The sequence below is a fragment of the Podarcis filfolensis genome (genome assembly GCF_964270895.1).
Source record: "Podarcis filfolensis genome assembly, chromosome: 1".
Classification (NCBI taxonomy): domain Eukaryota; kingdom Metazoa; phylum Chordata; class Lepidosauria; order Squamata; family Lacertidae; genus Podarcis; species Podarcis filfolensis.
The window spans coordinates 56995844-57020085 of NC_139604.1; the positions used below are offsets into that span (position 1 = coordinate 56995844).

At 45.4% G+C, this 24242-nt stretch overlaps 1 long non-coding RNA gene across 1 annotated transcript in view; it reads left to right on the plus strand.

Annotated features, from left to right (window-relative positions):
- The window catches only part of LOC310746940, a 41948-nt gene extending 27304 nt beyond the window's left edge, over window positions 1–14644 (plus strand). The window contains exon 3 of the long non-coding RNA XR_014540816.1: window positions 14552–14644. This is a non-coding gene — a long non-coding RNA (uncharacterized lncRNA). The remainder of the gene's footprint in view (window positions 1–14551) is intronic.
- The last annotated feature ends 9598 nt before the right edge of the window (window positions 14645–24242 follow it).

Here is a 24242-nt window from a genome sequence, read left to right on the forward strand (position 1 = left end):
AGGATTTTTTTTCAATCCTGCTAGTGTCTTTAAATTTTTGCAATTTCTGATCTACCTGGTCTCAGATCCTGCAAGTCTGTTTGGCCAACTCTTCAAAGTCCATCATCTTCGTCTGCCACTCCACAATAGTAGGTACTGCTTGTAATTTCCACATGATTTCTAATATTGGGTGCATGGTCTTGAGGTGCATTAACCTCCCTGCCTTCACCTTATGTCCGTTTTCCTTCCAGTATGACCATTGTCAATATTTTTTTTAATGAAAAAATGAGTCCAAAGAATGCATTAATTATTTGTTCCTTGCCTTGGCTGTATCGTGCATCTTCAGTAGGGAGCTGCCTCATGTATTCTGTTTAATGTTTTCCTTTTATTGATGTGACTTCAAAACCTTTCACCTTCAGTAATAGTTTAGGCATCAGTCCAGGTGCTTTTATCTTTCAGCAATTTTTACTTTATTCCTATATTCTTTGACCTGTGCAGTATAACATTCCTTAATTGCCAACTCATTTTTCTATACCTTATCAGTGCTCTGCCTTTTAAAAAAATCTACAAAAAAATCAAACCAATCCTTCTTGAAGCTCCCCCCCCCCCCCATTTAGAACAGATATAGTTATAACTTATCTAGAAGATTTTCCGCCTTAACTTGGTGCAATGCTTGTCCACTGTAATCAATGTTAGCTCTGCTCAGAGTAGACCTATTGGAATTAATGGGCCTAAGTGAGTTGTGCCCATTAAGCTCTACCCTGAACTAATGCTGAATGCAATCCAATTTATGCAGTGCAAAAGTTATAAAGAAACCTATTTTTGTCAGCATTTAAATGCATACAGCCAACATACTTAACAAGCTCCTTATTTTCACAGAAAAATGCCCTGTAAGAACTGACACGACATGTAGATGCACCACCATATCCCATCTCTAATAATATCTGAACAGAACCATTGTGGTTATTCTTGTTCAAAGTTATTTATTCATGTGTTTATTTAACTATTTATAGCCTGCCTTTTCCTCTGTAATAGGACCCTCAGGGCATCTAACTATCAGTATTTAAAGCATAACAGCCAAGTAAAACAGCATAAAAACCCATTAAAATGCTGAATACAAACATCATAGATCAGAAGCAGTATAATGCCACAATAAAAACATAAGCTACAATCATTTCCTATTACTCCACTGTGTGCTCCAATCAAATGCCACTTTAAACACCGCTTTTTTAAAAAAACCTTGCCTCCTTTACTCCGAAAGAGAGGAAAACAGGCCACATCTGAGGCTATATTATCACAATCATCACCACCACCATCAATTATGATATTTCATTTTTTAAAACGCCCATCATTTCATGGGATTCCAGGGAGGCTTACAAAAATAATCAAATAAGATACAACATAAAATATGGCATATTGTGGAATAATTATTCATGTAAAACTACAGCCGTAGATAAGTCCAGAGCAGTGCAAACAAAATGCTAACCACTGGGCTCCAGAAAGCAATCATCTCCCCCAAACATGGGAACAATTGCACCTCAAAATTAATAACAGAAAGTTTCAACAAGGGGGATAGCTGCACAGGAAAGAATATTCACAACCAGGGAGCTACATCTGAGAAAGCCCTGTCCCGTGTCACCACATAGTGAGCTACACCTAGTGACAAAATTATGGGACAGGTCTTCCCTACAGGTCTCAAGGCAAGGGTCATCAGATATTGGGAGAGGCACTCTTTTAAATTACGGCAAGCATCTTCTCTTCATACTCATGCCATAATAATGGAAACAGATCCCACAAAAAATGGCCAAGTAGTGCTCTAGACACCTCCACCTTCACAATACCTGTTTCAACAATGTCAAGTTTGGAGTGAATATGAGCAATGTTGACCCTAAAGTGCTTTGCAAATTTGCACTGCAGGCTTCTTAATGGTTGGCTGTTCTCACTTCTAGATTGGACCTGACCAGTCTGTTCTCAACCCTAAAGAGGTCTGCTGGTCAGTTTCTTGAAGTGATGGTAAGAGAAATTCGTACAAAAATGTTGATAAACTTTCATGAGGACTTTTTTGACGAAATTGTGAACTGTGGAAACACGTGGAAATGTGGAGATCTGAACTTAGGACTAGAAAACCAAGAAACTGAAATTGACAGAGTTGCCCTTTCCTAGTTGTGACCCACCCTGCGACCTTTGGGTAAAAGAGATGAGATATAAAAACTACAAACAAACAAATTTAGGCTTGCATATATGGTTTAAAGAGGTTTTTTTTAAAAGTTACTGTTGATAATTAGATGCGCTTCTATTGCTGTTAAGTGATTCAACCATTTTTTGGTTTGACCAATAAAATAAAATAACCTGAAAGTGCTTTTGAGGGCTTTCTATTCCCATAAAACTATTCTACTGGTTTATGCCCTTTTCAATAATTTCCGGCACCCCTTTCCAACTTCTTTTCTACTTCCTACACAGATTGTCTCCTCCACACAGAAGGTCCAGATGGATGGAGGCTGCTCATGTGATGTGTGACCAGGACTCCTTTTTTAAACTTCCTTCTGCTCAGTTCTACTGTGCAGGGATGAACCAGACAATAGAGTTTTTTGACCCAGATTCTATGTAGGTAGGAACCCTTGCTAGATTGTAAGTGGGGAACTGGTGCTTCTCTGGATGTTGTTGGACTCCAGGTCCCATCAGCCCCAGCTATCAAAGCCAATTGTAAGTGATGATGGAAGTTGTAGTCCAGCTACATATGGAGGGCCACAGGCTCCTCACCCCTCTTCTAGACAAACCTTTGTGGCAAAAGGAAATGCAGCAGTCTTTTTCTCTTTCAGTATCCTGCCTGAAAACACATGGGACTTTGACTCAACCTCTGTGCTTTTTCTTTCCTTTGCCTCCATGGAACTTAATTTGAAATACTGTAGTTTTCTAATTTGTTATGAACTTTATGCACATTGTACAGAACTGCATCTTACCCCTCAGTGAGCTACAATTCCCAGTAACCATAACAAATTACAGTTCTCAGGAAACTAATAATAACAATAATAATAATTTAATAACTGGGCCAGATTGGGAGTGGGGATGAGCATTCAGATTCTCAATGAAATGCACATTCCTATTCTACTCCAGAGAGTCGGTGTTGTACAGCTGGATTAGGATGAGGCTTGGCTGCCTCTGCGAAGGGGATGCCTTTTCTCTTCTGCAGACACTGCATCCTTGCAAACAGTTTTGCATTCTTTCAGAAAGAGAGCATGTGTGCCCATTTCACAGATGAAGGTTATTGTGACTGATCCAACATCACCCAGTGAGCTTCCTGGTTGTGGGTAGATTTGAGCCTGGGACACCCCGTTCTTAGTCTGACACGCTGACCACTATACCACATTGCCTCTACGTAGATCTATAGCTAGGTACGAGTTCTCACTCACTCAAGATCCACCTATCCCAGGGTGCTGATGAGCAGCTTGGAGTGTGGATGGTCTGGAACCGAGTCCCAGCAATCTACACAAGTCTGGTGGCTCTTATATCTTTCGACTGAGGCAAATGGCTGTTTGTTTCAACACAGTGGACTCAGCCTGAGGAGTTTTCATGTCCTCCTGACACCACATGGAGTGAATAACTGCTGATATCTCCCACTCCACTGCAGTGTGGAAAGTGCAGCCTTTCAAAAGCCACAGAAAAAGCAAAGGTGTGCATGCCTTCAGCCCCTCGCTGATGCCGTTGTTGCTTTCCATGGGCCAGAATGACAGATGCACAGGACAGATGGGAGAGAAAGGGTGAAGAGCTGGCCGAGTGCAGCAGTGGGAGAGAGCAAGCCACTGACTCGACATGCTGCTGGCAGATCGCAGAATTAGTTGAGGTGGATGTGGAGGGGACCTCTGGTCTGGGGGCTCAGTAAGCCAGTGTGCTGTTTTGTGTGCCCCAAGCTGGAGCTTTGAAAACCTGCAAGATCTGTCCAGACAGAGGAAGGGTCATAGTGTAGTTGGAGAGCATCTGTTTTGAATGCAGAAGGGCTTATGTTCAGCACCCAGCATCTCCAGGTAGGGCTGTTGGCGTAGACAATTCTGAGCTAGATGGACCAAGGTTCTGACTCAGTATAAGGCAGCTTCTGTGACGATATTGGGCCAAAGGGGAAAACATTAATGCATTTGCACACCCAGGCAATGATATCCCACCTTCAACACTCATCTCTCTTTATTTTTAAATGTCACAGCATTTGCCAAACCAGGCTCTCCCCCTCATTTTCTGTCCTTGCCCCACCATCTACCACCCCTTTCTCCTTCAGCCAAGTACTAAGTGGCCAGGTGCCTAAATGCATGCATGCATGCAGTTTTAGAGTACCTGATCTTTCTAATTTAAAGCACACCCTCCTTATGTGCCTGTTTTCTTCCTAGTGAAGTGCAAAGGCTCCATATGATACCTGCTGGAAGGGAAAGAAAATAACCTGAGGCTAGGAGCACAAGTTGGGAGGGACATCCTTTCATTCTTTTGCCAGTTATTGATTCCAGCTGGATCCTCTAGTCCATGGGCAGGCAAACTAAGGCCCGGGGGCCGGATCTGGCCCTATTGCTTTCTAAATCCAGCCCGCGGACATCAACATGGGAATCAGCCTGCTTTTACATGAGTAGAATGTGTCCTTTTATTTAAAATGTACCTCCGGGTTATTTGTGGGGCATAGGAATTCTTTCATTCTCTCCCCCCCCAAAAAAAGAGTCCGGCCCCCCCACAAGGTCTGAGGGACAGTGGACCGGCCCCCTGCTGTAAAAGCTTGCTGACCCCTGCTCTAGTCTTTGCTACAATACCGAGATAAGACAGGCCCACTAAAAATTAACGAGGTGGATAAGTGTACGACAGCTGCTGAGATAGGGTAGGATGGGTTTAAAGAGTCCAAATGAGCCTCGCTCGGGGTGGGGGGGGGGTAGGGAATAAGCAGAAGGCTCCACTAAAGGCAGCTTACATTTTCTTGGTGCTGAGAAATGTTCTATGTACATTTAAAGCAAGTCTCTGTATATCTTTCAACACAAGGATTTCAGCGTACAGTCATACCTCGGGTTAAAGTTTCTTCAGGTTGAGCGTTTTCAGGTTGCGCTCCACAGCGGCCTGGAAGTAATGGAACGCGTTACTTCTGGGTTTCACCACTCGCACATGCACAGACACTCAAAATGACGTCACGTGCATGCGCAGACATGGGTTACGTTCACTTCAGGATGCGAACGGGGCTCCAGAACGGATCCCGTTCACATCCAGAGGTACCACTGTATGTTCCTGGGCTGTATGCGCTCAATGGAGGGATGAGAAATCAAAATTCTGCCTCAAGGAGATCTCAGTTCTGCAATCAGAAGGTCCATAGCTCAGGAACAGAGTATCTGCTTTGCATGCAGAAGGTCCCAGGCTCAATCCCCAGCATCTCCAGATAGGCTGGGAGAGCTTCCCTGTCTGAAACCCTGGAGAGCTGCTGCCAGTCAATGTAGACAGAACTGAAATAGATGGACCAATGATATAAGGCAGCCTTTTCTGTTAGTAGAACTTATGCAAATTAAGGGGCACTGCGCAAGGAAAGGACATGGAGACTGGGACTGCTTTTAGACAACCTGCTTATTGAGCATTCATTCTGATTGGTTTGCAGGGAAATTAGACAACTTCTGTTACTTACTCCTTCTGATGGGTTTGCAGGGAGGTTAGATGATGTTGCATCAAGCAATCCTTATCCCCTACTTTCTCATGCATTTCCCCTTCACTTTCCTTATCACAAAAGGTATGATTTGGGAGTGGGTTTGTTGCACAACAGCTTCAAATTAGGCTTTATTTTGCCCGGGGCCAAAGACCCAGTTTGGCAAAAAAACAAAACCACCCACATTTGCGTACACACACAAACAGACTTGGAGCCTCAATGGCGCCCCTCTGGAGGCTTCACCCAGGGCAAAAAACCCAGCTAGTCCTCTTGTAGCTACTGCTCTGAATAGGGAGGTGTTTAATTAAACTCTTGCACAAGTGCAAGGATAAACACTAGTGCAATGGAATCCCCCACCCTCTTCTCCACCAAGCATAGCCTGTGCTGTCCCCAAATCTGTTCAAAATATCTCCCAAGGCAGTGCTTCTCAGAGGAGGATTGCCCCCTGCAGGTTGAGCCCTCACTACAGCTTCCTGGATTCTGGTAGAAAAAGGAAGAGCTGGGAAAGGATGGGGAATTCTGAGTCACACATTTTCCGCCCTAGCATGCCAGACATACCTTGGGGCACGCTACCCAAGTGAACATTGCAGGGAACCTACATAGGCAAATTCCAGGAAAGTGCCTCCTGCCCACACCCAGCAAAGGTGACAAGTCCACCCACTGAACCCTTCATTGTGTCCAAAACTGACTACAATAAATGCCGCCTGCTCCCCATCTCCAAACTACTAGTGAGGAGGCCCTCCTTAGCCCATGACTCAAGCACCAGCTGTTTCACATTCCAGGAGTCTCCCCCTTTCCAGTCTCTCAGCTATAAAAGTCACCCACTGACGCAAATCCTCCCACCCCACAAAAGTCAGAGACAGATTTAGAATCTAGTTATTGACAGTGGCAGGGAGGGCTTGGACACCCCCAGGTACTGAAAGATGGGCTGATGTCTCATTCCAGTAATCCGTTTCCTTCAAGAGCTTAGACAGAGGAGGATACGCCCTCCAAGAAAACGATTCCATCTTCTTAAAGATGCTAGTGGAGCACTCGGAGGAAGGTGGGGTGGGAGAGTGAGCCAAATAAAATGGTGGATCTAGGACCAAGTCATTTGTCAGTTTTTGATGTGGTAAAGTACCAGGAGATGGTTTAACTTCTACCACATCTGTTTCACTTGGGGAATATTGCCATTTGATCGTGCCCTCGTGTGTATTTAATGTGCCATGCAGAACCAATAAACACTCATATTTATGAAATCCCATCTTTAAAATATTCCTGTCCTACTTTCCCATTACTAATGCTCAGAATGTATTGCAAGTTTTAAAATACAACAGCAAACTATAAACAACTATTCACAAATGCTTGGGGGGGGGGGGAAGCAGCAGAAGTACTGAAGCTCCATGCAGTGACAATGGGTCATACTTTTTATTGTCCCCATGAGACAAGCCTGTACCATCAAATAATGCTATGAGAGGGATCCTGCAGGGGGGAAATGGGGGTGCTTGAGGGAATGGTGTCAGGACTCAAACTAGGAGCCTTCATATCAGTGTGTGGCTGCCCCACACCCAGTGAGCCAGAAAGTTGAAGCAGTTTCCTAGGCAACTAGGTACCCTCAAGACTTTGAGTTGCCCCGCCTATACAGGCTGGCCATTGGACCTGCTTGAACAGGAAGAACTATAAAAGAGCTTTCTGTTGCAGCTGAGGCTTTCATGAGAACAAGGTCTTCCTGAGCACTGGTGTGTTTCTGTCAGTCCTTTGGTGCAGGCTTCAGGATTGTGCCTTGATGCTAATTCCCGCTTTGTCCTCAGTTTTGATACCTGATTAGTTCCTTGTCTTTGACCTCCTGGCTCATCTTCAATCACTGTCTGCATTTCGGCCAGGACAGAAGTTTAGCAGCTAAAAGATTTGTTTTTGCGTATAGAAGAAACTAGGATCTGAAGGTCATCTAGTGTAGGGAGGTTTTAGGGCCTACTGTATTCCCCAGACATTAGACCCGAAGCCAGAATTTAGACCTTTGACACTTAGCCTGCAATTATTACCGAGGAGCATGGCCTCACTGTCATTTTATGTATACCCTTTGCACCTTGACTGTGAAATCTCCCAAGTGGTTTGGAAAAGTTTGCAAAGCGAGAGCTTTGCCCTGCAAGGCAAGAAAGCTGCTGGGTGTTTCTGACCTGTGCTTACATAAATCTATAAGAAGGCACTCTTGCCAATTATACACAGCAGTATGAGACCTCTAGAAAATGCAAATGACTTCCTCTGTACCTGATCTCTCACAGAATCAATCCATCCAAGGCACATCCTTAATCGGCTTACTTTGGGCCCTGCCTGAGGCACTACAAACCACTGGTATACCTACTCACACTCCAGCAATGTAACTCGCTGCAATGTAACTAGCATGCACTAGCTACCCAGGGTAGTGCATGCCCTGCGCATAGGGGGCTGGGCAAGATAACCGTAGGGTGGGGCAGGGCACACCAGAATCCCAGTGCCCGAGCCACATTCCGCTCTGGCGCTCTGCAGGCCTGCGTTACTTTTTTGAGCAATGAGGAGCCTTCAGGGAGTCCACCTGCTGCCTTCCCTTCAGCTGTAGGGCGACTGAGGGAGCGGCAGTGGGCAGACGCAAGCCCCATGCTGCCCTTTTGGGCAGCGTGGAACCTGCAGACGCCTGAGCCACCGCATCACTCCCAGGAGACACACGTGGCTTAGGTGCGCTGTAGGCCCTGTGGTAAGTGCCGCCCAGTGCCCCCCCGCGCTACGCCTTTGTGACACTCACTAGCATCCATCAGAGTTAGGAACTTGCACTCCAACTATGCACATGGAGGAATCCTTGCACAGCATACCCTTTTGTACTCAGCATCTATGGCAGGGAGATTTGGATCCCGCTGGTACTCTAGGTACCTTGTTTCTGGGGGAAACCCCTCCACTCTGGTCACCAAACTCATAAGCTATGTCCACATCTGAATCCTGGTCTGCACAAGGCTAGCCTCAGGTCGGACTAGGTTCAATTCTTTGTCCCCCTTCTTACTTCCTCTGTCTCAATGTTTCTGACCAACTCATAAGGCTTGGAACTCTACAATTCCATGATTCTATTACATTGTTTCAAGCAAATATCCCCCATTTTCCAATGCATTTCTGCATCACTTTCCATATCACAAGAAGTCTGATATTCTGGTGAAGTGGGTTTCATTGCATAACCTGATTCTAGCAGAATGTGATTGAATCCCACCCAAAAATAGTGACACTCTGGAAATGCCCTGTGTTGATACTTGCCAGTACCCTAATACATCTAAGACTTCATTTGTTTTCTGTGCAACTGTAACAAATTGGTAGCTCACAATAACTTTAAAATTGACTGTGAAGTGCACATTGGATAAAATACCTGAGGACTGACTGTAAAATCTATCGTGAAGTTTGGAATTATTCCTGTAATTTTATTTTGGCCCTGCCAGTGAAATTTCAACAAATGCACTTGGAAGAAGAAATAAAGGAGTTCTATATAGCTCCATATGCTCTTCTTGCCATTGTCAGCTTTTTTACACCATTGACTTTCATGATGCTGACCTATGTGAGCTCTTGACAAATGCCAGTGATGACTGGAATGGACATCTGCAGTATCAGATCTAGAAGCTCTTACTTGTACATTCAGGTCAGAGGATTTGAGCTGTTGGTCAGAAAGTGGAAGAGGTTTTCATCTTTTCCATCTGAATGACCATTCACTCAAGGTGAATCTAGAGTCTCCATTCCAATTAAAGCATTTTATTTTTAGAAATATGTTTCCCCCACAAACTTATCCATTTGTTTTATTAATAAATATGGTAAATACTGAAGATAAACACTCTGAGTGTATGAGGGAAAAATCACATCAAAGGAAGCAACAGAAAGATCTGGACCTACCGGTACTTGCTAGGGCAGGGATAGCCAACATGGCGCCCTCCTGAGTTAGTGCAGTTATTTCCATTTTACAATAGTCTAGAATAGACTGTGTGTTTGCCCAGGCACATGATCTGCGTAACACTAAGGATTTGTTAAAGCTGAAGTATTTTTTTTTCTTGTAGGCATGACTTTGGTAATGAAGGCTGCAGCACAATAACGTTATCAAATGCACTTGACCTAAGAGCATTGCCCCTAAGGAGGACAGTGACTCAAATGAGATGGACACTTTTACAATGCACATGAAGTCTCTAAGTGAGGATGGGGGCCTATCTTACCTAAGTTAGAATTCTGTCTGATCTGTATGTTTTTGTTCATACTAATAAAAGTAGATAATGAGAACTTAAAATACATTGAACATAGTATTTGCCAGGGGCAAAACTAGGCTTTCCCTCCCACCTGGGTCAAAACCCACACCGAGCCTGCAAGCCTCAATAGTGCCCCTCTGGAGGCTTCACCAAGGGCAGATAAACATGGCTAGCGCCCCCCCCCCCCGCCCCGTAGCTACGGCTCTGTATTTGTTTTAAAGACAGACACAAAGTCACTCAGTGAGTGTTCTGTCTGCATGGGGCTTAAACAAGAGTTTCCTCACCTCAAGGCCAACACACTACTCAGTATGCCACACTGGCTCTCTGTAGACTTAACTACTGTATCACAGTGTCCAGAGATTTAAGGGTCCCCTCTTGCAGAATCACCTACCACCATGGGCCCTTTGTTAGGCAGGCAGTGATGCAATCAGGCAATTCAGACTGGATTTAAGGGTCTTCCTTTCCCTCCCTCTTTATATGGTAATGTGCATTGCTTCCCTTACTTAAAATGTGATAAACTGGCCCTACTATGCTTGGGGGGCCCTCCTGCTCATTTTTCTGACTGGGGCTCCGGCCTTCTGCCCCACAACGCCTACCCCACAGCCACCACCCATAGGCAGAAGCTGCCTATTAAGGCTGCTGCTTCAGCAGCTACTCCCGAGAGCTCCTTTTTCTCTGTTCCAGCTCAAAACTGCCCGTTAATCCTGTGAATCACGCGGCCCCGCCCCCTTTAATCAGCTTCTCCCCCACCTCGCTTTTCCTCGCCAATGTTTGTTGTCAGCCAAGCCTGTGTTTTGGCCCTGACAGCCCTGCGACTCGGGGCATGTGGGGCTGCGGGCGGGCGGGGGCGGGGCTTTCACCCTCCGCAGCCTCCTCTCTGACAGGGCAGATTATATGCTTCCTGCTCACTTTAGGGTAGAAAAGGAGCTGGTGACAAAGGTAATTAGCGCCCCGTTCGCTCCGCCTGCCAAGTTGCTCTTAAGTGCCGGGAAGCACCATTGCCCAAGGAGCAGATTTCCCCACGCACTGCAAAAGCGACAACAAGCTGCGGGGCTCAGACAGCCCTCCACTGCCCCTTTCCCTACACGGCTTCCGTGGGGCTGGAGGGAAGGGTTTGTTTGTTTTTAAGTGAAGGGGAGATCATAGGCGGAAGTGTCGCGGATCCCATGCCTCATATTTGCAAAAACGAGTCCCTTTCTCGAGCTTCCCTATCAGTCCGCAGCCTGCTTCTTCTCGGCTATTATTTTTTCCAGACGAGATGCAAAGAGACCTGTTTCTCTTCTTCTGTATAGGGCTCTGGGGCAGAAGTCCAGTGAGCAGGGGGGCCCTGGGGTGCAGCCAGCCAGAATCACCACATTTCGAAGGAAGTCCAGTACTGTAATGCACACGACCGTCTAAAGCCGGCGTGGAAAACCACTAAATCCAGAGTTTCACGTTTACCGTCAAGCGCACTATTCCTAGTGAATCTTAAGCCCCTCCGAGCGCTCTGTAAACGAGTTAAGTAAACCAGTGGGAGGAGACTGCGGGGGCGAGCCCGTAAGCTCCGCCCCACGACGTCAGAACGTTGATTTTGCCAGGGTTCCAAAACGCGTGCTGAAATATAAAACCCCTATATATATATATATATGCAGGTCCTGAACTGGCAGTGATTTTCCAAGGAAAGATTTTGCGGTCATGGCTGCTAGCTCAATGAAAGCATTTACATCAAAGCTGAATGCACACCATTAAAGCACATTTAATGCTACAGTTCCCAGCGTTCTTAACAAACATCAACTCCCAAGATTCTTTGTGGGGGGGGGGGGAAGTGCTTAAAATGTGTTTTAAGTGCGTGATGTGGGTGCAGTCTCAGTGTGCACAAGGCGGGGGCCGGGTAAAGAGGCAAATTTAATGCGAGGGCTGTTAAAGAGAACTGGAAAAGGTGTAGGAAGGTATACACAAAAATAATGCAGGTTTAGAGGAAGAAGATATGAGTAGCATATAAGACTACTTAATAAAATGTGTTGTGTGAAGAAAATAATGTATAGAGAGAATCATCTCCTTCACACAACTCATAATTTGATTAAGTTATAAGAATTCAGGGTTACCTGTAGAAATTGTCCAGCAATAGATTCAAGTAAGATTATTTATTTTTATTTATATTTATTATATTTATATACTGCCCTATAGCCGGAGGTCTCGAGGCCATAAAGTACTTATGGAACAATTAAACTTATGGAATTCACACTCCTACAAGGTGTGGTGACAGCCATTAGGTTAGATGACTTTAAAATGTAATTAGACACACTCCTGTAGGATTGGTAGGTCTATCAATGACTTTTAGGCTTGATTGGGGGAGTTTAACTAAATATTGCTCAAGCTGCTCAAAAGTGGAACAGATCAGCTCAGAAGGTTGTCAACTTTCTGTAGAGGTGTTATGTACTGAGTTGAATAGGATCCAAAATGCAGCAGTCTGATTGGTCCTAGAACAGTAGGATTCAGAATGCAGCAGTCAGATTGGTCCTAGAACAATAGGATTCAGAATGCAGCAGTCTGATTGGTCCTAGAACAATAGGATCCAGAGTGCAGGAGCCACCCAATCCAACTCCAGGTGGAAGTGAATCCTCAACCAGATTGGCCTACAGGAGAATCTCGGAATTAGCCAATCACGTGGGGCCCATTGTGTAAATAATGTATATAAAGCAGACATTTCGGTGGAACTCCCATTCCTCACTACTATGAGCTGAATAAAGAGCATGAAATCCACACTCGACTCCAAGTATCTTTCAAGAGGTTTTTAGCAGAGGCTGGATGCTGTAGCAGCAGTTTTACTGCATGGGGGTTTGACTAGATGACATTTGAAGTACCTCCTGGCTCTATGGGTCTATGTTCAGAGGCAAAATAGCTCTGAGAATCAATTTCTGGGGTTGCTAAACTATGACTGTAGCTTTCATGCACTGTGTGTGGGCTAAGCAAAAGCTTCTGGGTGTCTACTATTTGAAGCAGGTTACTAGAGTAGATCCTTTTTCACCAATCTGGTGTCCTCCTGCTGTTTTGGGCTACAACTTCCATCAGTTCCACCCAGCACAGCTGAGCTGATGAGAATTGTAGTCCAAAACATCTGGAAAGCACCATATTGGCAAAGCCTAGGCTGGATGGAGCCTGATCAGTATTGCTCTTCTTTTGTTTTAGTTCACACTGAGCCTCATTCCAAGTTTAGGAAGTATGATTTTAGAAAGGCATGCCCTGACACAGGCTGAAAAACATAACACTGACCCACAAGCAAGGAACAAACTATTGGAAAGAAACCAGTTACTTTGGCTATTTTGGTTGCCTCTTCTGTTCTATCTCCAGACATTGTCAATTTACCCATTTTTTAAAAAATGGGCAATACATCCCATAAGATCTGACCTTATCTTCAATTTGCAGCAAAAAGGTGGAGATGTTTTCTTTCTCATGGCCTGGCCTAGCTCTGCTCGGTTAAATTGTGAATGGCTGACGTTGCTGTCCCGTAATCCTGCTGCTTAGGGATAGCTGCTCTGCCTCCTGCTGAAACTGGCCACATCTATCATCCTAGAAGGGGAAACAGCAGCTGGAAGTGTTGTGGCATAAGCAAGAGGGAAAGCTGGAAGGGAGAAAGGTGGCTTGGCGGACTGGTAGGAGTGGGGCAACAGGCCTGATGTGTCTATGACTCTCCTTTTTGGTTGCTGAAGAGACATTCTGCTGCTGGTGTCTTAAGGCAATCTTTTTGTGGACAATTGGAGCCCCTGAAGTCCTGAACGCATGTTAATGATAGTGTGTGCTTATCTTTATATGTGAACGCAGCTGGGTGTATTTTGCTTCCCTTTGTCTAAGCAAACAAGGAAACTGTTATGTGAAATACAGTACTTCTAACAGCATGTTGCAAACACTCCTACTTTCAAAAGAGGCATATGGCAGATAGTCTTTCTTCTGACTAAACTGTGGAGCCACAGCCTCTTTTCTTTTCTTTTCTTTTTTCTTTCTTTCTTTCTTTCTTTCTTTCTTTCTTTCTTTCTTTCTTGGTGTGACTTTCGACATAGCTGCTGCTTTAAGGGCTCTTCAAATCACAGGCCAAAGAAGATGACATATGAGAGCTGTAGCTGTACCTTTCTGAACACAAATTGCCAACTTGGTGGTCTTGGGGCAGTTTCAGACCCTAGATTGGGGGTCAGGTTTTTTATTATTATTTTAAAAAATGGTTCCAATTCAGACTGGGCTTCTTGCACTGACAACTTGTATAGGAAGAAAGCTCCCATTAAAATGAATGGGAAGCTCCCCCCCCCATGCAAATTGCTAGTGCCGGGTGGGGTGGGGCAGCAATCCAAATCAGGATCACCAGCAAGGCAAAGTCCGCTACCCCCATGCTGGGGTCCCACTCTGTAGTGCCCCTTCCAGTGCTCATAATTTGCTCATACTGGAGGTTTCTGCGATTGAAGGGCTCAAGGTGCCACTTTTAAAAAAGTAATTGCGTTTTTTAAGTGACCAGTTGGCTCTCCTATGTCACAACTGTCTTCATCCTGCCCCTTTGCATTGATTAGAAGTCCTTCACTACACACACACACATGTCCTTTTCTGCTCTCCCCTTTGTAGGATATTGAAAATCATTTGGACCATCCAGAGGGAAATATTGCTAATGTGAACATATTAATTTATTTAAATTCATGCCAACTGAAAATGAAATGATTGCTTTATTTTGCAGCCCAGCCTCAATATGCTCACCTGCTAGGAAAACATATTTAATCCAATATTGCCATAATAAGAGCTGGTGCCAAATGTTTCCGTCACTGGGAATGGAGGAGAGAGTGCACTGGCAGCAGCCACCCTAGACTCTTCTGTTTTCCCTGCATGGGCCAGCTCAGAATGGATTTCCCATAGACATTTCCAGCAAGAATTTAAGGTCTTGGATATTCCATTTAAATCAGTAGGAAGACATTTTAAACCAGGAAGGTTGCAAGTTCAATGCATACTTGTTCGTTTGTTTGATTTTAGGCCAGTTTGAGTCTGATATGCTACTGTAAGGAACCCATTAGAGATGGCCATTTCTTCTGACCGTGAGTGGTAAGTTTTTGTTTCTTTCTAATTTAACTTGCATTTCCTCCATTATCTCAAAAAGGCACCTCTGTTGAGGTTTTAGCCATCTGCACATTTATTTACATTTAATTGATTAATTAAATCAATTAATTGGCTAAATTAATTAAAGCAATCCTTTAACTAGCTGACAGGCCTTATACACATAAGTCTAATATTCATTTTATCCTTAGTCATCTATCTGCGCTTCTACTTTCACAAATCTCTTACAAATATGCCTTGCCTTTCCAGGCATATTGCTCACACAGGGACAACATCCGCTGGGTAAGTGCAAAGTGCTATGTTGGAATAAAAGCTCCGACATCTCCCATTTCTCATGCTTCAAGCTCTGCCCTGTCTAGAGGTTATTCATTCAAAGAAAACGATTTTTCGGGAAGCTTACTTTTCATAATCTCCACAGCAACATTGCCCCACCCCCACCAAAATTGGTGTTGGGAACTCAGCTCTCTCTAACAGAGCTGTGACAACATCATGATGAAAACACAACTTTGTAGGGAGCTAATGAAAGGAGAAGGGAAGACACCCGAAGTGCAGCCTTGTCTCCCAAGAAGGACCATGCGTTCTTCTCTCTGCTAGTGGCAATGTGTTAGTGAGACAGTGCAGAGGCTGGTACAGCCAAGAGAGACTTGCCATACATTGAACATCTTATTCCACTATGGAAAGGATGTGCAAAATGGCAGTGCATTTGGGTGATTGTTTGAAGGAGGACTTAGGAAGGAGGGCTTCAGGGTGGCTTTTGTGAGATGGGTGCTTCTCAAGCATGCAAATATTTCATGCCAGGGGTTGGACCATGGCATGGTGGGTGGGAAGCAGTCCTGCAAACCGAGCAACAGAGCTGGAGAAGATGGGTATGCTTGACTCTGCCCGAACATGATATTTCATGACCTTTGATCTGTTGAGTTCCTGAGCATACAGCATGGTGCGTGACATGCTGAAGCCGGGAGATGTACATGGCTCAAACTGGCTCAGTTTTCAACACAGTAATACACAAACCTGGGTCCAGCCTTTTCAATATAATCAAGTCAGGTCAAGAGAGGCTGGCGCTCAAAATCAATGGAAGAATAGTGAACACATAATAAAGGCAATGGCGTCCAGTGGCTGTCTTGAGTCCTCCCTCTTTTGCATTAGACTCCATGGTAAACAAAGGAAATGGTGAGCCACAGCAGGTAGAAAAATGCAACTTGGAAACATAATTTCTTCTCTGTGAAACTTTCCTTTTCTACTCTAGGGCACTGTTGTAAAGGAAACCCCTGGGGAAACAGGTTAAATAAATTGGTGGGTTTTATAATGCCCCCAAACTCTCCTACTTAGTGGGAAGCAGCAGCAGCAGCCGCTTGCAGTATTGATGTGTCTGACCAAGCACTAGGAGCAATCTAAACACTCCCCCTGCTGGACATTTTGGGGAAGTTCTCAAGGAGTCATGGACATTTGAATCAATCCTTTCAAGTGATCCTGGCTGTTCGCAGAACAGTAATTTCTTGGATATTTACACTCTGACTGAATATCTGAAATAGAGTACCCGTGGATGTGTTTTGCAGTGAATGAGCAGATCCAGCACCATTATCAGATTCAGTTGTAATAGAAGGGAAATGTAATGTAGTGCCCCAAAACAACCAAATTGTTCTTTAGAAAGACTGTGTGAACTCGACAATTCCAGGTGCAAAATTTTTGGTACTGGGCACGGAATTTATCATCTTGAGAATGTGTCGACTTCAGCTGTTATAATAAAGCCCACATGGCTGGAAAACAACATAGCAACAATGACAGCCACGCCCATAGTGTGCGTGTCCACTTCCTAAGCAGTTCATGACATTGTGTGAAAACAACGTCCTCATGGTATCGCTCAGAGAAGAAGCCAGTCAGCCCATGGCAATGATGTGGGTGCCATAATGATGTCACTGGACTCAGCCCAGGCCCTTTCCCACACACAATAAACAAGCACCCTGCCAAGGAAGGCCCACAGTGCCTCATTGGTTCGAGGCTTCTGTGTCTTATTTGTTAGGAGGGCAGCAACAGATAAGTTGACAGTAGGAAGGAGAAGCTGGTGTGGTCTGAACAGTTTGTGTCTGCTGATAAGACTTTTACCCTCACCTAATTATCAGGTGGGCTTTGGGTGTCTGCATATGTTTGGCTATATGGATTGCTGGATCTCTCCTTACATACGCAATAGGGGTGTGTGTGTTTTTGGGGGGTGCATATCAGTGCAAATGTACTAAGAGAAAAAACAAGAAGGGTTGGTAGATATGGTGTGGGCCAGGGCAAGGTAGAGATCCTGAAAATTGAGATGTATGGAGAGTAGCATCCATGGGTCGCCTTGCGGCCATTGCTGAATTCTGCATTCAGGACATCTGCCCTGGAGAAACCCTTTGAATTTCTCCTGGAAATGGAGGATTACCGTAATGACATGGGCCGTCCACTCTCTTCCACTGCTGAGTCACCCGGCAAAGCAGGGAGGGCTACGCAATGCAGGCCGTGCAGACCGCAGCAAGATGTGACATGGCACTGTATCTCCCTGCAGTTTTTGTGAGCAGCTTAGACCCAGGACGCTCTCTGGGCCTGCAGAAGAAATTCAAAGGGTGCCACTCTGCAAGCAGGCTGCTGGAGAGATGGATGCTACAGAGATTAGAAGGGGGGGGATCTATCTTAAAAAAACCCCACATTTCAATGGACTCTGTTGGCAATGGGCAGTTTCCAACGCCCTTGTTTTGTTGGCACAACGTAATTACACCCACCCGTTCCTCTCTTGCACCTTCCCCAAATCTGCTCCTGAGGGTTGGGGAAATCCTTGTGCTCGTGGAAAAAGAGACATACTGCTACTTTGGATGAACACTCTAGGATTTGGACCATCAGTGATCGTCTGAGCCAGCAAACCTCTGGGATGACCTAGTAGAACAGATGACACTTCCTGGAATGATAAGCTAGAAGGGCAGCAGCTGTAAGAAAGCATAATGGAAAGTCTGCACTAATATCTCCGTAGATTGTCACAGTGTTTTTTGCGTGCCCAGGCAGAGACCCCCAACCCCAAGAGCCACCCGGAAGAAATGAATGACGCATGACAACGTGTTATGGGATTAAACTGGCCACAACTTTATTTAAACTTTCAGATGTAGGAAGACCCTGGCTTCGGCATTGGGTGTGTATCCCTCCCAGTCCCCAGCTGGGGATCTGGAGCACATCAGGGTAATCAGGTCTGTCTGAGAAGTGGGCTGGCTCTGGAAGACATTTGTTTACGCAAAGTGTCCGCCGTCATTTCACCGCAACACTGGGGAGTGCACTGACAACCTTTCAGCGTATGACCAGTGACTCCCCTCCGACTCAGCCCCTTTAACGGGGAACCCTGGGATCGCTGCCCTGGGGGGGCATCACCACTTCAACCCCCCTATTTAGAGAAGATAGACTAAAGGATTCTGCCCAAGGCCTTAAACCGCCAAAGTTGTGACATCTGCTACGGGGAAGGCAAAACTTGCCAATGCAGGGAATTTCCTTCCCGGTCCCTTAACAGCAACCATCTTAAGACCGTAGCAGCTCCTGAATACCTGTAAAAAAGGTTAACCTGTAATAAAAGAGCATTAAACAAAGGCAGGGTAGGGAGGGTGAAGCTCTGGAGCCAACTGTGCGCTCTCAGGTAGGCTCTGCCCCTTTTAACTACACGAAGAGCTCCACCTCTCCAGTGGCAGAGCTTCATGCTCCGGCACGGGGCGGGGGGCAGGAGAGAGAGAGTAGGTGGGGTCAGGGTTCTCAGGGATGGGGTGCTGTGCACAGCCATGCAAAGGGCACCCTCCGGTTGATGGGAGAGTGGTCAATCCCACCCCCTAAAGTAGAGTGGGGGGCACCTCAGGCGTGGGGGCCAGATGTGTCCATCCAAGTTTTTGTAGCTTCATATAACTCTCCTCCCCCCTGCTCAGCTGTGCTTTACACCCTTGTTGAGTTTGCTTGGCTAGAATGTGTCCTTGAACTCTAATAATGCCTCTTGGTTGCCTCTTGGGTGGAAGCTAGAGAGGGTTGTGGGTGAGTGTGTACAGAAACTAGCCTACTCTACAAAGGGAATATTCATATTATTGCTCCAATGAATGTGCATATTCATTGCTCCAACTGTCCACCTCTAGCATGCAGCCCCCAGGAGGTTGCCCAGAAGGACTTGTGGCTCTTGGGATGAAAATAGCTTCCCACCCTGGTCCTAATGAGCGGTTGCCTTCAGAAAATGGTGTTTAGAAGCCCTGCTGCCCTGGCAGTGAGGACTAATAGCCCCTCAGTAAGATAGCCTTCCCCTTCTTTTCACTGTCCCTGGTTCCTGGTAGACGCCAGCCTGAACCAGATCTGCCAATTTCGCATAATTAATTTGAGAATTAGGTTGCCAAGGCTGGGGCGGGGGAGGGGGAATGGGCCATTTGCAACCCTGAGGATCAAGGCCAGTTTGACTGTTTCACCCCTCAGATGCATTCTTAGCATGACAAGCCGCCCTGGCCCCGACAGGCTCTAGCAGTGCTCAAGGCATGATTTCAGCCTCCTTGCTCATTCCGCACAGAGCCCTTCCTTGCTCCCTGCTCTCCTGGTGACCTGAGGAAGATGAGGCCTGGAGCAGCCCCTTCTTTTATTCTGATTCATCTCCATATTCATGCTTTTGCCCCCAAGTCTGCATTTTTTAAATCCATCTGATTAATGAGAGCAGATATTCAGCATTTGATTTGATTACCCTCTGTTGAGTCCCATAGCATCTGACATCAAGAGACACCCCTGGCACGGCCCATTTCCATAATGGGTGCTTCTGTCTGCCTGCACTTCCCACTCTGCCCTTGGCTTCAGGAAAGGAGTCTGATGTGAGGGATCAGTTGTCCTGGATGTACCCTGTGAAAGCAAAAGGGGAAGGTATGCTGTAAATCTGGTCTCCTTATTGCTGTACAGTGTGTGAGATAATCCCATATGACATGAGACACATGGAGCATGAAAGAATGAGGACAACTTCCTTCAATGCCCAAATTGCCCAATTACATTGTGACGGATCAGCGGGGGAAAGGGAGGAGACTTTCCCTACTGGCAGACCTCTTCTATTTTTGCAAATGTTTCCTTAAAAAAGAATCACAATCTTTGTTTTCGTGTGTGAGTGAGGTGGGTGGGTGTTTGGGATCAGGTTAGCCATATTGATTTGTATGCTGTTGGTGGATTATTGTCGTTGTCCTGTTGGGCTGTGTATGTGATAAAGGGGAGCCATACCGGGGTGAAGGTGTCTTCTTCTGTTTGTCCCCGTGTCAGTTTCAGTTTATTAGTTAATTTTTCTAGTAGGGCTGTTTCCCATACTATTTGGTACCATTGGTCTCCCTAATGCCTCATCAAATGAAACAGAATTGTAAAATTGTTACATGGAAGAAAAAAAAAATACGAGGCATTACACTTACACTGTAAAACAAGAAAACCCTTAATAAAATATTAAAAAAAAAAAAGAATCACAATGCACTGTCACCACTGCCTAAACCTACCTGGGGGGGGGGGGGAATCCCCAGCTGCATGGGGTATTTCTAAGCCCTACTGAAGTGGACCCTTCCCTCCCAGCCCAGCTCTAGGAAAATATTAAAAAGGTGCTTTTGATTTATTTCACCAAAGCCCATGGCATAAACATAAAACCTTACAGGAATTTTAAACCCATCCTTAGAACATAAAGGGGCAGGTTTAATCATTCTGTGTGCACTCTTAGAACACGGGAAAGATATTAGTGAGAAATTTTGTTTTAAACCCAGGAAGGCAAATATCCCAAGTATTAAAGAAGAAGAACTTTGTTTGGTAAAAGGGAGAAAAAGAGGAAAAATAGAAAAGGCAACTATCACACACACATACTTGCAAATGAAAATTTTAAAGTCTGCCTAACTTAACTAGCAGCATGCTACCTGCTTGAACAGAGTCCTGGATTTCAGAGCATGTGCAGAGATTACTGCAGATTTCTTAGCGAAGGCATATTTGGTCACTTGGTGGGATGGTTCCAAAATACAAAGATTACAGGTGAAGTCTAACATTTTTATGTGAATCTGAGACAAGTAAAAGCTAGCCTCTTTGTGGAGATGGACTGTTGCTTGCTCTGTCTGTGATGTTGATGGTCTTTGTGGTCAAAACAGAAATGTATTTAGAGTCTAGATCTACCTTTCTTCAGATAATGATGCTTCAGATGTTCAGAGGAAGAGTGGAATCAAAGTAGCATCCCAAAGAGAAAATGTTGCAGTAATGGGGACTTCAATTACCCTGACATGGACTGGTGACATATGTGCATCGCTTATGACAAAGAGGTAAATTTCCTAGATGTCCTCCAATACTGTGCTCTAGAACAGCCAAATGGAACAGCCTCCCTGGATTTAACCTCAAGTGGCATCCAGGACCTCGTGCGAGATGCAAGGGTTGTTGAATCAACTGGGTGAAATGACCACGGTGCTATTAAATTAAAAATACATGTAGACAGCCGCTTGCCAAGAAAATCCAACATGGTCACATTGGATTTCAGAAGAGGAAGCTTCCCCCCAAACAAGAAGATTGGTAAAAAGGAAGTTCAAAGGTGAAGTCAAAAGAGCAGGGCGTGTGTGTGTGTGTGTGTATAAATGTGTGTGTACATATGTGTGTGTGTGTGTGCGCGCGCATGTGTATTTTAAATAAATAAAAATTAAAAGTGTGTTCCATCAGGTCTGTTACAAGCTGATTAGCATTTTGCTACAGAAACCTCCATTTTAGTTGGCAAATATCATTTTTAGAGGCATAGAGCTACCTGTCTCGAGTGGGTGAACCCAGTGGATGCAAGGGGGACAGATCCCTTTTCTTGTTGGCTCTGTGCTGCATGTTGCCACTGTGTGAAGGGTCTGCCTCCATTTTTGAGAATATAACTACCAAACCAGCTGGTAGAGATAATATCTGAGAGAGACAGAGAGACCGTCACGCCAGTGCTGGCTCTTGCAACCCCAATTGCCCTGCCATGTGTAATCTGATAGGTGGTGCAGAGAGACCAACAGATCTGCGAGCTGCAATTGACTTATGGCTGCAGGCATCTCTATAAACAGCTTCCGTCTCTGCCCCAAAATAACCCCACGTGAATTGCGTCACAAGGCTAAGGTTTCTGGCTGCTTGCAGGGAGACATTAAGTCAATGCATGGAGTATGATTTTCAGTCGCAGTTGGGCGGCAAGGGGGGGGGGGAGAGGCTGGAACTGTGCGTACAAAAACCACTTCTGCTGGTAGCAGCAATTTTGTTCCCGTTGGCACAAGCTGATTAAAAAACTCCAAAATCTGAAAGTTGAACAATTAGTGCCGCCAGGGCTGAGCTCAGTTACATTTCAGAACTTTGCTCCAACGTGCCAGGAAAATCAAGCACTCTGTCGTGCAAGGACATGCAGGTGGCTGTGGCTCTGTAGCTTGCCGGGTGACCTTCATTCAGGGATAGGGCCTTCTCCATTATGGCTTGTCTCTTTCCTGCTCAGTGATACCCAGTTGCTCCTTTGAGAGAATCTAGGGGAAGATCAAACCGCAAGAGTCAGAGCATGAGCAGGTGCCCAGCTGCATCACTCATCCATTTGCACAATTTTACTCCCATTCCTTGGTGATGGAGAGCAGACGAAGGCAGTGAGATACTACAAGTTCTACCCACGTTGTCAAGCAAGTTCCACAGTAGAGCCAGGTTGGTCAAGTCGACGAGCCTGGCAGGTCAGGAGGCAGGGCTTGGGAGAGCCTGGTGGGTCAGGAGGCAGAGCCCACAGAAAATGCTCAGTTCATCTGGTGTACTGCACATGCTTACATGTCCCTTTGCCGCCAACTAACACAATCCACACATATTGCACCTCGCTCCCTGATCAAAACTATCCAAATATTGCCTGTGCCTAGGATTAGGGGAGAAGTTTGGCTCAGTTTGCATTTGAAGGTGAACTTATTCAATACATGCTTTCTGAAACAATATGCAACTGTCCTTCAAAATTTGCATTTCTCTGAATTTTGCAGTGCACCTTTCCAACCAAGCAATGTGTCAATTTACTAGCGTAAAATGTGCCTTAGAAATGCATATGTTGGTAACAATAATATACCCGAAAATTAATTACGTTCTGGAAAATTGCTTGCAAAAATGTGTATGTTAGGCAAAGTTGCATACAAATATATGTATATTAAGAGAAATTCACCCAAAATGCTGGTGAATTTGCATGAGGACTTTAAAAATCATCATCATCAAACTGATGTGGAAATGTGGAGAACCAAATTTAAGATTGGGAAAATGAGAAATTGAGAAAAACTGAATGAACAGATTCACCCATCCTTACCTGTGTCGCGGTCAGAAATGAACAGATTCATTTCACACGGTCAGAATGAACAGGTTCACCCATCCTTACCTGTGTCACGGTCAGAAAGCAAGCAATTGCCTATGAACAGAGCAGGAACATCCTGAGAAGAAGACTACAGTTTGTGTCACACATGCTATGTCTTATATGCTCAAGGAGTAAAGGGTATGTCCTGCTTTTGTTGCGCTATAGCTCAAGGTTGCCCCTCCAGACAGCAACAGTGCATCAAAGCTGGGGAAGTAGCGCAGAACAACTAATAAAGCAGAATGATGTGTAGATGCTCCAACGTAAATCTACCACTAATGAAGTTTTATTGCACCAGTGGCATGTTGCAGTCTGCAGGAGCCCCTTCTGTTCCCACCCGTTTGTCATGATGTGTCATCCTCCGATTGGCTGTTGTTCTGTGAGTTTTTGTTTACAAGCCAGCCAGACTGACAGAGAGCTGCAAAGGAAAGAGGCAGCTGGGAGGAAACAGGTGGCAGAAGCAGCAGCGAACACTTCCATTGATTATAGCATCTTTGGCTATAAAGCATCCTGAAGATGTGTCAGCAGCGGAAAGTTCCTTGAGCAACTAACAGGGGAATCCTAACCAAGAAAGAGCAGAGCGGTGCATCTGCCACCACATCCCAAGCCCCGTCTTCTCTCACTAGCCAGGGCAAAATAAGGGGAGGCAGCCCACTCTTTGCTACACCAGTTCCAGGCTGGCATATCTAAGGGGCTCGAGGAATGAATACCCCACCCCATCCCATTTGGGGACTTCCTGCTTCCTGCTGCTGGCAGAAGAACTTCTAACAGTAGCTGCCAACCTGTCTGGGTACAACTGGGGCCTCTTCCATAGTAGAGCCCACTCCCTCCAGTAATGGTCCTTTCAATTGGTGGGGGCTGGCGGAGAAGCAACATTGTACCATCCTAACTCCTCCACCAACACAGCAGTAGGATTGCACTCTAAAGGGTGAAAGCAAGTAGCACCTGAGCATGTGCAAAAATGGAAGTGTTCCGAGAGGAGTGT